A 12,668-nucleotide genomic window follows, 5' to 3' on the forward strand; every position below is an offset into this window, starting at 1 on the left:
GACAAAAAACTTTGTGTGAGGGTAAAATTAGAGCTCTTAAGGGATATTTTTAATTCGATGGAGAAAACAAAGAAGTTGCTGTAGTAAAAAATGGTTTCAAACTAACAGAAATTGAAATAATTTGATGCGCAACTAATTTATTGAAGATAAGATATCATTTTTTGCATTTATTTTTAACATTTTTATGTATGCTAATTTACTAATTTCAAAAGTCAAAAGTAATTACGGCTGTTTTGCACCATTTTTAAGCATCAATGTCTTACTATCATTACTCCTATTGAAGTTTTTTGAGAATCTGAATAAGTAAATTCAAAGAATACAGAAATCAGCAGTATAATAAAGTGCACAAAACTAGACAAAAATTAACTAACATAAACTAGCTATAAGGTTCAAAACAATTTTTTTAACATTCAATAGAATGAAAATTCAATCATAGACCATGTGCGAATTGTTTTCGATTTGTTAAGTTGTCCAGAGAGATGAGCGTTCAGTTTGAACTCAGATCTACTGACATCTGTCATTACCAATCATTCTCTTCACATTCATAGAGATAGCCCTGCTTCCATTCGCAGTGGTATCCAGGGCTACAGTCTCCATCCCATTTGCAGATATTGTAAGCTCTCTTCATTGAGCCCCTCTCGAACACTGGTGACCTGGGGTACCCCCTTTCAGCTGGCCACTGTTGTTCCCTCTTGAATCTTCTCCACTGAGATTCGGCCTGGATCACCACTGCAACCAGAAGAAGAACCAGAGCGATTTGTCGAAGCATCTTGAACGCTCTAAGTCACGATAAACACATCACACAAATTAGAGAAAAAATTATTCGTCCTTCAGTACTGAAGTCAGAAACAAAAACAAGCAAAAGACGTAGAAAAGAATAATTATGTTGCTGTCTAGCGCGTAGGACAAAATTATCAGTTTGTTTTAGTATAGATATATTTAAATGATTTTTTTCCGCAAAAACCCGTCAGTAGCAACAGTTAAATAGCATAAATTCAGCATGATTCAGGAAAACGAATGTTCAGCATTCGTCCTTGTGTCATGAAGTCAGAAAGAAAAACGAGAAAAGAACATAGAAAAGATTACTTCTGTTGCTGTCCAGGGCGTAGGGAAAAAATTATTAGTTTGGCATTAATATAGATATAATTAATTGATTATTTTTCTGTAAAAGTCAGATAATGGTGGACAAGGCTGGAATTGATAGCCAAAAGGCCTAATTACAGAATTTTAAACTTATGAAGAGAAAAATATTATTATAATTGGATCTGGATTCGGTCAGTAGCAACAATTAACTAGAGATATACTGGTTGATCAGACTTTAAAATGATATTTTACATTATAAATTTCAGCATGTTTCGGGAAAACAGTGGGAAAAATTTAGGTAACCATAGTCGCAGCTCTAATGACATATAGTCATAATGTGTTTGTTTTATATCAAATGCATAAAACTTAGATTTTTCGGCCAATAAATTTATTTTTTTTCTCAGAATTGAGCCACTTCAATAGGAAAAAGAACTAGTTTTCTCAAAAAATCTACCAGAGATATTTTTATTTATTCCTAGATTGATGAAAAACAAATGCGAAAAAGAAACTTTAAAAACTTACGAAGTTTGTTGAAGAGCGAAGCTTAAGCAAATTTGAACGACGTCTTCTTTGAGAGAAACTTTTCGAAAAATGATGATTTGCTCTTTTTTGCTATAATTTATACCCAGTCTCGGATTGTGCTTAATGGTTTGGCCTCATCCAATTGGTCAGTTTCAGTGAACTAAAAAAATATTGAACTGATTTAAAGTTCATTGTTAAGCATTATGAAAACTATTATTGAACTTGTTCGAAAAAAAAAGATAATTTTCAAATACTTCGAACACTTTACACAGATATTAATAACATGCATTATTGAACTGAATGAATATACTCTTTATGAACAAATTTTCCAAAAATAGAATAGCTATTTTATAGTTTTTTGTTAATCTCAACTAATAACTTCAGGTAAGTTAGCAAATTTATATATACCAAAAGCAGCTTTGAGTTAGTTCAATTGCAATTATGTATTTAGTACAGGTTAGTTTAAACTGCAGAAATTCACTGAATTGTTGTTGGCGATCATTTTCGTATAATAATTGTCCACATGAATCAACTTGTTTTTTGAACATATCCCACGCAAAGTTCATTGACTCTTTTTAATGTGCAAATAAATGAGCATAAGAGATGAAGAAATTAATTAGTTCTTATAGTTAAAGTTCAAACTCCTCAAAATTGGTCTTCCAGAAGGACTTTTATGAAACTCGCCAAAAAAACCATCTAGTTTACAAGGAATTAGCTTAAAGAGATTTAAAGAGAACCAAAACATATATGTTTAGCAAAATACATGAAGCAACTTAAATTGCGAGACATGAACTTTGAGGTAAATTTGTCCTACAAATGGTAATTTTTGAGGTAAATTTGTACTAAAAATTTGTACTACATATGCCTATAACACCGGCTCTGCGTGCAAGGGAAAGCATGTAACAAAACAACTGAGTTGAATCATTAGTCAATAGAACACAAATCGTATTTCGTATCAGACAAACTGTGTCTAACCAATTGCATCAAACTGAATTTTGGTCGACTAGAATAAAAAATAATGATAAATAATATTGAAAAGTTATGTGACATTTCACTTTAGATGAGAAAAGTTTATCTTCACTTTATTTTCACATGAACAGAAAATGGTGTTACATTGACCTCCTTAAGTCTACTCAAAAAATCATTTGGCTCATATGAATTAATAATGGATCATACAAGCGTTTGAAATAAAGAAATGAGTTCTCAGTTTTTTTCTAGCTTTGTGTGTTGACTTTCGACTGCTTTTATTTGATTCCTTTTGCTTTGACACTTCTTCTCTTAACCATTGAAAGTCTGTTTCGGGCAAAGATCCATAATAGTGCATAGATGTTCTCTAATAAATTGGGCATCAATGATGTATTGATGACATAGCCGGCAGGATTGCAAAGTAAAGTAAGTCCATAAAATTAAAGACGATTCATGGTTGAAAATACAAACATGGTAACCCATTAACAAAGAAACAAATTTTGAGATAAACGAATAACTGACGTTACGCAAGAAAATCAACCTAGACAATTTTACGGATGAACGTTTTTGCAATGATAAAACCGAGTGCGTGATAATAAGCGGTTAATAAAGCGTAATAAACCGATAAACGCAAAAAAATTGAGGTATCAATTTCGCAAAACTGCGGGTCCGCGGAAAATGTATTGAAGAGGTCAAAATTGAAGAGCTCTCCGAACGTTCTGAGGGGGGTAACAGGTTGCTATGATGTATTGATGACAAATGGTAATAAAAATTACTGATTATCTTAGCTTTCAAGGTAACTAACATCTCCAATTTTGTTCCAGCTTTGAATACAAGGAAGCCAAAATTGCCACTAATTTCACATTACAAAAGATTGCAAGAAAAGAAAAGGAACAAATGACGGATGACGTGAAAACTACTGGTACAAAAAACGCTTCAGACCCACATAGAAAAACACCCGAGCATATAAATGGCAGAAGAGACTAAGAAAATGTATTTTATGTGGAAGTTACGGCAATACTTTTTAAAGTCAAAAACGAATTTCTCAAAGCATCAACGAAATTTTCAGTTTTTACCACAACATCGGTAGTTGGTCGTGAGCACCGATCGTTTTTCCCAATATATCAACAACTTTGTGCATGATTCATATTAGAGTCTTGAACAAATTTGACAACATCGAGATAGATGGGAGGTTTATGCAAGAACAACAGATTTATAATTTTTATGTATTTTATACTGTCTAGAGTTACTTCAACTTTTATTTTTAAAACTGTCATTCCTTTTTTTTATGAAACTCTTTTTATGAATAGAATAGAATAGCAAATTCAATTGGATGGTATTGGACAACATTTCAAACGATCATACGCGATCACAATCCAAATAAGACACAAAATGAGCATAATTGCTCTTCAAATCTGTGCTCATATATGCAAAATAGTAACAAACCCAATATAAATTGATGTCTACTTGCTGAAGCGCTTTAAAAATTAGTAATAAAAGGTAAAAACATCCCTATTATCTGTAATGTAAAGCTCATTTATTTTCGATTTGTGTGGTTTCATTTGTTGATAACTAAAGTTTGGATTATTTTTTGGGTAAAATAATCGGGTGTTTTAGCCAATTATATGTTTTTTTCAACAATTTAGCTAATGAATTTTTGTTTTTTGTGTTGATGTACACGATGAACATTAAAGGCCCCGGGATTGAGCCCTGCGGTACTCCACTGGTGACCTTGGACATTTCAGACTTCTGTTGTCCAACTTTAACCCTTTGTTGTTGGTCTGTCAGGTAGCTTGCGAGCAGTTTTAGCAATTTCCCTCCAATTCCCATGTCTCCCAGGTTGGATATGAGTTTTTGGTGGGTAACTTTATCGAAAGTTTTGCGGAAGTCGATATATAGGGCATTGATTTCTTCGCATTATCTGTTGTCCCTGTGGTTGAAAATCTCATCTAGAAAGACTACTAGTTGCAGGACTACTGATAGTGCCTGTCGAACGCCGTATTGTTCGTCTCTGAGTTGGCGTCCGATCAGGGGGTACATCCTGGCGAAGAGAATCTTCTCAAAGACCTTGGACACGTTTTTGAGTAAGCTGACTGGACGGTATTGTGATATGTCAGCGCGGACGTCTTCTTTGTATATTGGTGTGATTTCGGAGATGTTCCAGGTGGTGGGAAATTTTCCTTTGTTTTGGGCTGATCTGGAATACTAGTTTATGGGATTTCGCTAACACTGGTGTGTTCTTTAAAATAATAAAACGATGTTACCAATGTCATCTGGTCCACATGCTGTGTTTATCTGGAGGCCACGTAGGGTTTCTTCGATTTCCTTTTCGGAGGCGGTTAAGTAATTGAATTTTGATTTTGGGTATTTTTGTTCTAGCTCTATTTGCCCTTTGTCGATGAAGACGTCGGAGATGAAGTCGTTGAACAATTTGATATCTCGGTGTCGGTATGTGCTATTGTTTTCTGGATTTGTCCGTTTGCAGTGATGGTGTAGTACATTTCGTCAGATATTGTTTTCTCTTGTGGAGAGATGTGAGGTATTTTTGCAAGTCGGCCGTACATTTTCCTTTGAAGAGTTTTTCGTCGTATGCAGTTTGGTCACTCAACATCCGGTCTTTGATGTCTTTATCTTTCCTTCTCATTTTCAAGAGGAGAGATAGATTTGTTTCAATGTCATTGCTTAAATGCACATTTTGGTTTAGCAACCTCATGAGTACTCTCATAGCTAAATCCGCATTTTCTGGAACTCCATCAACTAACTCCATTTTAATATCACAATAGCTCTTGTTGGTTCTACTAAAACTATTTAAAACGATATTTGCATCAAGGAAAAGTAATTTCTTTATATAACGCCAAAAAAACTAGTTCCTAACTCTTCCAGTTATCCTGCGGCTAAAATTTGCATTACATTATAAATCAATTGGGCCGACAACGAGAGCTCATACCCGAACGTACAGGGGGAGTCGAACGATACCTTTAAAGTGTTGAAAAAAAAATAAAAAACCAAACGGAGTTTTACTACCGAACGACACGTTTGGTATATCGGATATCGATATACGCCAGCATGACGATTTCAACAGGTCTAAAAAACCGATTGCAAATTTTCATGTGGAAGTTTGTCAATTGAAGATTCGACTTACAGAATCTCTGCACGTGGCAGTTGTTCTGCGACTGTTATTTGCACGGTAATATGAGAATGAGTTTTAAAAAATGACAACAGGGGTTTACTTATTCCTCTAGGCAACTGCAAAACCCCAAAAACAACTTTATAAATTTTCATGTGAAAATATGACACTTGATTCTGGGGGAGGGGTTGGCGGTGCAAAAAGTATGGAGCCCATAAGCTGCGGGGCACAAACAGAAAAGATACAAAATTATCTTTAATTATTTGACTTCATTTTGATTCAATGTTTGCAATAAATAAATATTGAAAAATTTTTGACAACATTTATGTTAAACGGATCTTTTCCGTTTGTCTCCCTGTACGTTATGCAACCTCTCTTCTTGCACGAGTCATTACATATCAAATCATTTTATGAAAATTTGACACGTCCGTCAGGGGGGGGGCAAATAATTTGCACGCAAAAAAGTGGGGGGCTCAAATGGAGAAGAAAATATTAAAGAAATCCTTACATATTGTTTTCGATAAAAATTTGACCCGTTTTATGAAAGTTTTGATTATCCAATCAAAACCTTCAATCAAAACCTTCGTGGTCGCCAATATTGGTTGAATATCAATGGTTTAGAATCTTGCCTTGATGACCCTGCACCTGAGGCCAGGACTACGTCCATATACGAAAATGCTATCTAAAAAATAATACCCAAATTTGAAGGATTTGGTGTAAGGATAAGTTTGCTTCTAAGTGTTTAAATGCAATACCTTAAACAAAAAATGATTGTTGAAGCAAACTAACCATTAAGTCAGAAGTGCTATAGGTTTATGAGTAGGCGGCAAATTTTGCGAATAGGATGTGTGTGACTGTGGTAAAAAAGGTTGAACCAAATGGCACAAGATGAGTCAAAAGCGCAGGAAGACTTTTGAGACATGCAAACTTCAATGCTCTTATTAAGCATACTCTCGCTTCTCTAAATTTTCCATTACGATCGAATTAACTGTTCAAATTGCCAAAGACCAGGACAGAAATATGCGAAAAGAATTTGTCTTCCGCACATCTAGACTGGCCAACAAAATAAACCACTTGATTGATTTCAGCTCGTTGACTGGTCTCAAGAAACTAATTATACAGCTCCTCTGGAAATTCTTGGAGACCAAATTCAACGAAAACAACATCTGCAACTGGCAGCTCACATGTAGCTGCCAAAATTGTAGAGAAAAGGGGACAATTTTTTAAACATAATGCATGAGATAAATGCCCTTCAGCTTTGCTGTAAAGACTTTACAACACCAACAACAACTACTCATTCATTGGATTGTCTTGCGCGGTTTAAGAGCAACCCCCTTTTTATTCAAAATTTTTAGAATGTTTAGGTGATTTAATTAGGTTTGAGTTTGTCTTTCAACTAACGTGTTTTCAAACGTGTTGATTTTTGAGGATTTCATTTTGCGGAAAGTTCAATGAATTAGATTAAAACTTTGAACAATGAAAGTAATGAATATGGTTTTCTGGTGCAGAGATTTTGAACGCAATATATCTCAGTGGAAGTGAAATCGATGACGTTCTCTGTCATTTTTATTTACGTCTGTTAGCTGCAGTAACCGATCATGGATATAACCTATAACCCTGCACCTATGTTGGGCGGGCTACAATTCCATTGGGGGGCGTAATGGAAAAGACCTAATTCAGAAACTGTGTTCATAATGGTATGTATTTCGCTGTTGTTCTTCGAAAAAGCTTCACTTGGTTTGAACACCTTTTTTCATTTTTTTTTCATCTAACTAAAAATAAAGGGCCGTGTACACCATCCGGAAACGATAGATGTAGGTTAAAAAATAGGGGACGATAAATAGCACTTAGCCGGATACTGCACTCCAAGCTTTTCCCCTACAGACAGTGTTGAGATGGCCCTGTCACAAAAACAAATAACAAGTGGAGAGGAAAGCACCTATATATATATATATACATAGAGCACACATAGGGAACTGGTATGGAGGGATTAAAATAAAAATGGAATATAAAAGAATGAGCAAAGGAATAAGGTTAAGCAGCCAAACACTCAGTGCAGCCTTCCTTACTCCACGACGGCGCCAATCGCATTGTCACTGAGAACACGAGGCTTGCGGGCGCGACATCCCCTCAAGCAGAGAATACAGCTCCTCAGAAGTGCGATTCTGATTTTCGTTCGGATGTAGCTTATAGTGTCGGCGTACGGCTCTACGCGTTTTTCGCTGATCTTGGTTGCAAATTCTTTCATAACGCGCGATGCTTATGGCCCAGCACCTCCCGAGCAAGCAAAAACCCGTGCGTTGAAACCAGTTTGTCCGGTTTTGCGGATTCGCTCTTCGTACCTGTTTCGCTTGATGCTCTTGTGATATTTGTATGCATCTTTTATGGTCTTAGGGCAGCTGTTCGCATGAGGGTTGAAAGTCTTCACATCGAATATAGTGCAACTAAAGGGGGAGCCCCACAGACCGTTTGCCTTGATGTCCAGTCGAGCGTCATCATCAGTGGGAGTGGAAATACTCGAGAAAATTTCTCCATCGAGCGAGTGATTTTTTGGCTCTATCTGGACATCGAGGCAAACGTCATCCATCAGGTTTACAAACTCATCTTTGATTTCGTTGTGTCGTAGGTATACCCGGCTTTGGCGCATTGTAGGGCATGGGTGAGGCTATATTCTTTCACGCATGGTCATATGGCTGGCGTGTTCTTCGCTTCCCAGAGGTAGCGAAGTGTTATTCCATCAATGAACTCAGTCTCGTGAAGACAAAACCATGTTTTGATAACGAAACCGGGTTAAGCCAGCTAGATGCTCTTTTCTCCGAGACCAGCTGGATGGTATACTTCATTTCTGGTAGATTGTTTTCGGTTCTGGTTTTTTTCTAGTTGAGTTCACGTTGCATGTTTGCTTTATGTCTGAGATTGATCTTTATTTGTTCTAATTCACAATGTTGAATTTTGAGTGAATCATTATTGAATGACGCCAAAAGGACTTGAGAGTTCAATTGATAGCTCAAGATTTTTTTGAAGATTTTGTGGGAGGGCAATGTTAAGCCCACCCATTCTGAGAGGGAGAGAAAAAAGTTCTCTTTCATCATTGATTATTTCTTTGCCGACGATGTTTTGTATGACTCAGCCAAGCTGCTCGTCCACCTTGTCCAAAACCTTGTCCTCCGAAGGTGTAGTACGTAAGAGGAAGCTCAAGTTTCTATAAAACTCCTTCGTCAAACATGCATAGGCATTCTGGAGAGAGGTGAGAACACATTGACGAAGTATGTCCAAACTTTTTGTGTATTTAATTTCTTCATTTTTCATGAAATTTGTACTGGCCGCAGAGCTTCCGATAACTGATCCCAGGAATCGAGCACCCTGCCTGATTTTCACATTTGTGCCTGCAAGCTCAGTTGACGCTTGGCGCTCGCCTCCTGGCTTAATTATCAACTAACATTTCGGAGGATTGACAATATATCCGTACTTGGGACCAAGCTGAGTGAGCTTGTCGAAGAATGCCCTGATATCTTTCAACCTACCGATAACGCTACCATCATAAGCATACCATTTTTGTGTCAAGGAGTCTTGTGAAGTCTTGTTATTAGGCGCAGGATTTCGGTTCCATACATTACCATCGCAAAGGGATTGCCTTGTGTCGCGCCTTCCTGAGGGATAATGGTCGACTTACCGATGTAGAGATGAGACGGGACATGCAAAGATGGGCATAAGGCTTTCACGTACTGTAATGCTGTTCGTCTATTGAGCAAGTGAAATGCGTATTTGGCATCAATTAGTAGATTTCCTTCGTTTTCAGGATCATCAAAACTGTGGCGAAGCGAATGTCTGGCATGTTCTATGCCGCATTTCTGGCCAAGGCACAGCTGCATGTTTCCACCGAGGGATGTTAGATATTGCCTGATGCATTTGACGATTTTGCGTCCTGTGATGCGACGCATTACTTCACCAATACCAATAGGTCTGACACCTGGACATTTATCCAGAGCCACTAGATGACAACCATTGTATGCAGTCAAATCATCTGGTGGTATTATGGACGTGGCCAGCTTCTTAGCAAACTTGGCAACAAGGTTGCACAGGTTCGTGGAGGTTCGCCCGAAAGCATAGAGTAGACTAGGCCAGTCATCGGCATCGAGACCTGAAGGCCAGGCACTGTCATGAGTCTTCATTGCATGCTTGCGGACAACCCTGGCATTGATTTTGTCAAAAGCAGCAATATGGTAGGAAAGCCTGTGTTGATGTTCGCTCTGAATGCAGTTGGGCTCCAAGGGTTGCCCATCGGGATGTTTATCGCGTAAAATCTCGAAGACGGGTCTATCGTCTATGAGATCGGTAGGTGCCAGCAAGCCGCCTTTATGCTCATCCGAAAAAACGGGACTAGCCTTTCTGATCTTACCACGAGAAATGAAATTGTTGAACATCTTGAAGTCAGAGTGCTGCTTTTTGTTCCTTGATTTCATTCTCATTTGGATTGCCTTCGCTTCACAGAACAGTTCTGAGAAGTTGCAGCTGTGTCATGCACGCAGTCTACGCTTGATGGTCTTATTTTTTGATCCATCGTCCGTGTTTTTTGTTCGACTGAGGGTTAGGTGCGGAAGTATCATACAGAGGGTCAGAGATATATCGGATCTATCCGTGTTGACGGCAATCGGGAAGAAGACACTGTGAAGGGCTTCGGCGAACTGTTCCTCTGTCTTGTTCTTACTGAGCGTGAAGAATGTGACGACCTCGCGGTATAATTCGGGCACTGTTACCGCGTGTTGAGGCTGGAAGTTGTCCCAAAATATTTCCGATGGTGCGGCGACGGAACGTTCGGGGGCGTGCGATGTTGCAGGATCTATGAGAGCAGTGTCGGAAACGGTCAAAGCATTGTGTGGTGCTGGCGTTGCAGTTGGGGTTTCGGTGGCTGCGGTGACCTCAGAGCAGCTTCTGCAGCTGAAGTTTTCGGTCCAATTATTCGCTGCGGCTAGACCACTGAATTTCACGTGAAAATATTTTTAACACGTATGACACCAAACGCCTCCCCTACGTAGGGGACCCTTGCAGATTGGACACTGGGTTTGATCAGCCATCAAGCTACGGGCTAGGAGTGGAGAAGGCTGCAATGAGGGGGATTAGATAAGGTTAACTACAGGAGCTTAATAACAGCAACAACATTTAAAGTGTTAAATGATGTTAAACAGAATAATAGTGAAAACATTTTTTCCCTGATAGGAGAAGTGCACGGTGCACACATTTCTAAATGAGTATGAAACAATATACAACTTTAGGGCACAAGAATCAATCTATACAAAGCGTAGTTAAGGGCACTGATTTTCTTATTTATGAGGCGATTACAGCTGGTTGGTATAACTTTGGGAACAATCAAAGTATTTGGGCTAAAATTAACAATAATAATGAGCTGATTGAGGAGTTTCCAAGGCTCTATGAAAGTTTCAATACTACTACGGTGATCATTGAAGCCTGCAAATACTACAACAGTTTTCAGCTTCTGATTTGGGTATTGATTGATAACATCACTGAGATCTAGCAGTTTAGCACCTCGACAGGAGTGAAAACAGCCTTGTACTTGATCCTCGTCTATATGTTTGGTACGAGAAGTACCCAAGACCAAGTTCGAGCAGCTGGAAAATACAGTCGAGTTAAAATTGTTCGGGGCTCCTACTTAATAAGTTTATCACAACAATTAGGCTAAGATCGCGAGACTGATATCATCTTTTAACGTAGTCCCAAAAGCGCAAGATTGCTTACGCCATACATTGCTCTGGCTAAGAGGTCACTATGAGTGACGCCTTTTCCGAAAGGATTGTTTGGCGGTCAATAAAAAGTTTGGTGTTGGCTAGAAAACGAATTTTCGTCTGCTGTCAACAGATCAAGACCGTTTTTATATTGTGCAAAGCAAGAATTTCTGTTTAAATTAATTGAAGCGTTTTTATATCATCTATCATTAGCTTCTGTCTCTGCGAGACAGAAGCTAATGGTAGTTTTTCCTTTCTTCTCTGCGAAACCGAGGGAGCCGATCAGTCTCTAAGAGACTGAAATTATTCCAAGAGAGTCAATAGGATGTTGAATTTGGCCTAGAGATTATTGGAAATTGATCGAAGCATCTGTAGGTCTTCTATTCATCTTGCGATCGTTATTCCAATGAATAAAGATTTGTCTCATTAACTCGCCGATACCTAGTGATCCAACATCAGGGCAAATATCCATTGCCTTCAATTGACAAGCAATTGTAAGCGGATTAGCGTTTATTTTCTCAGTTACGATTCGTTTGGCAAGAAGTGCAGGAGTTGCACAAAATTTTGAGGACACCATTCATCAGTGTCAATGCCGAATGATTCAGGACCTTCTTTTTTAACCTCAGGCTTTAACCTCATAAGAGATATTTTTGGGTTTCGCAGCGATTCGATTGGTCAAGGCGTCTTCTAAGAGTTTTGTTATTTGATGCACTTTACGTAGATTTTGCCCAAGGAATTTCCAGGTACGGCCTTACCAGCGATACCAGATTTGGAAAAATTAATTACAATTAATTGGCTAGAAAAAAAAGGAACAATCATTTGATTAATTTGGGAAAACAAAAATTAATTATTGTAATAATTGCAATTGTTCATCAATTATATTTGGTTTTCTATAAATTCTGTTCCGTATTTTTTGCCTTCATTGATACAAAATGTTTCGGGAATATTTATATGATCTGAAGCTTTAATTTTGATCAAAAATTTTCGAAGCCGAAAAGTTTCTCGACGCCAAAAGTCAAATTACGTACGATCTGTGACAGAAATTCGTAATCTGGGAATGTTTTCTCTTGATCCAGGTGTCTGACCGGGGAGAATGTTTCAATTTTTCAAATCTATAGGCAATTAAATGTTTTGCTCCAATTAATTGCTGCTTTTGAATTAGTCACCAATCAATTAATTGCCAATTATTGCTATTCTAATTAATTTTTTCCAAATCCGTGATTATCAGA

At 37.9% G+C, this 12,668-nt stretch overlaps 1 protein-coding gene and 1 long non-coding RNA gene across 3 annotated transcripts in view; one reads left to right on the forward strand and one right to left on the reverse strand.

Moving 5' to 3' along the window:
- The window catches only part of LOC142339055 (T-complex protein 1 subunit eta-like), a 235,886-nt gene that overhangs the window by 198,560 nt on the left and 24,658 nt on the right, over positions 1–12,668 (forward strand). The gene's annotated exons all lie outside the window — the stretch shown is intronic.
- Positions 349–1,850, reverse strand: LOC142339724 (uncharacterized). The gene is made up of 2 exons (XR_012759025.1): positions 1,606–1,850; positions 349–779 (listed from the first exon to the last, which is right to left on the reverse strand). It is a non-coding gene; the product is annotated as an uncharacterized LOC142339724 (long non-coding RNA).

The sequence above is a fragment of the Convolutriloba macropyga genome, chromosome 5 (assembly GCF_964194025.1).
Source record: "Convolutriloba macropyga chromosome 5, txConMacr16.3, whole genome shotgun sequence".
NCBI classification, from domain to species: domain Eukaryota; kingdom Metazoa; phylum Xenacoelomorpha; order Acoela; family Convolutidae; genus Convolutriloba; species Convolutriloba macropyga.